Source organism: Mandrillus leucophaeus, unplaced genomic scaffold (assembly GCF_000951045.1).
Source record: "Mandrillus leucophaeus isolate KB7577 unplaced genomic scaffold, Mleu.le_1.0 Scaffold859, whole genome shotgun sequence".
Taxonomy (NCBI): Eukaryota; Metazoa; Chordata; class Mammalia; order Primates; family Cercopithecidae; genus Mandrillus; species Mandrillus leucophaeus.
In genome coordinates, this window is record NW_012109352.1 from 120,695 (window position 1) to 122,610 (window position 1,916).

The 1,916-nt window shown below is 53.8% G+C and overlaps 1 pseudogene; it reads right to left on the reverse strand.

The window, feature by feature from the left end:
• Nucleotides 1–557: 557 nt before the first annotated feature.
• Nucleotides 558–1,292, reverse strand: LOC105530993 (annotated as a pseudogene).
• Between the last annotated feature and the right edge of the window lie 624 nt (nt 1,293–1,916).

Below are 1,916 nucleotides of genomic sequence, written 5' to 3' on the forward strand. Positions count from 1 at the left end.
ATCCATCTTCTGCTCTCAGACATCAGAGCTCTGGGTGATTGGGCCTTTGAACTCTAGGACTTACATCAGCAGCACCCCCAGTTCTCAGGCCTTCAGATTTAAACCTGGAGTTAACATCATCAGCTTCCGTGATTCTCAGATCTTCAGACTTAGACTGAATTACACCACGGGCTTTCGTGGTCTCCAGGTTGCACTTGGCGGATGGTGGAACTTCTCAGGCTCCATAATCCCGTGAGCCAATTCCCATGATAAATCTCCTCTCATATATAAATATACACACATTACATATACATTACATATGATATATGCATTACATTTTATATATACATTACACATTATATATATTATATACAATTTACATTAGATATACACGGCATATGTTATATACACATTATATGATATATGTAATTTGACTAACAGATATATCTATAGATATACTGTATTAGGTTGGTGCAAAAGAAATTGCAGTTTGTGTTTTCGTTTTTTGTTTTTTTAGAAAGCTGCAGTTTGTGAATTTCTCTTGCTTTTTAAAACAGAGTATTTCCCAAACTTGGGCATCAATGCTGGCTTTTTTTAGGTGGGAGAATAAAACACTGGGGCATCTTCACAGACCCTCAAACCCTGGCTCTTGGCAGCCCCATCCGCCAGCCAAACTTCCTACTTGGGGGATGGCTGCTTTCCAACCCCACCCCCCACCTGCACTGCTCCATGCGGTTTTGCAGCTACTGGTCTTGCTCAGCGAGGCAAGGTTCTATCTGACCAATTGTCTATACTTTCCCATCCTGGCTTCGCGGAAGGCACTGGATTTTGGGTATCACTTCATACACTCTGACAAGGGCATCTTTAAAATCTGCAGCTTGTTAGTAATTGATGGATGCGCTTAGACGCAGTTTTAGGAGCACACTGTTGGGGTCCAGCTCCCTGTAGAGTTCCAGGCTTCTGCTGAAGTACTTTTGGGAGTTGAGTGCGTCCACCACTGCGGCACAGGTTCCATGCTTTTCCCTCTCATGCTTCCAGAAGTGGCTACGATTGGGAAACGAGTGAATTGCATCAGACCAGTGTGCCTTCATTTCCGGCAAAATATCCTTAATCTCTTCTAAATTAAAGTGCCACGATCCATTACATCCTTCATTTTTATCGGGCCATAGTCCACGTATTGTTCAGTAATCCGGAGGGGCCCCACAGTCGTTCTGCACTTTCTCACATACTGTCTCAGGCCAGGCCTGGCACAGGCAGCCCAGCAGGGCCCCGCGCAGGGCTGCAGGGAGCATGGTGCCCATCTGCGGAGACATGACGCCTCCCGCTGCCGCCCCGGCCCCCACTTCCCACCCACCGCCCCAAGAAGCCTTCCGGGAGAAACGCTGTCTCCGAGGACCCCGAGCCGCCGAGCTCCTCTCGCGGCAGCTGCAGCCACCGGGTGCGCCTGAGCCAGCTCCTAGCGTGCCCCGCGCCGGGTTCAGGGAAGGGCCCAGCAGCCCCTGGCGACCCGGACCCCTCCGCGCTCCCCTTGAGTCTCGTGCGCCAAGCGCGCATGTCCTGTGCTGGGCTTAGCGACCCACCGCGACCCCAGCTCCTCCGCGTTGCAGTCACCGCCTGTCCGCAGCCACAATCAGTCGCGTTTCCGCCCAGCCCAAGGAGTCCCTCTGGCCTTCACCGGAGCAGAGAGCCACGCCCCCTGGAGAGCACGCCCTCCGCAGGCGAACAGGTCCCCACCTGACGCCAGGGCCCCGCCAGGCGTTCACGCCCCGCCCTGCGTTTGGCCAACAGAGGTCGTGGCCCGAGCAGCTCCGTAGGCCTTGCAGGCGTGTCAGGCAGCTGAGTTCCTTCGCCACGCAGGCGCCCCGCGCCTTTCCACGCAGCTCTGCGCCACTCCCCTACTCCAGGCTAGCTCGGGCTACCCTGGACCGCCCTCGGGG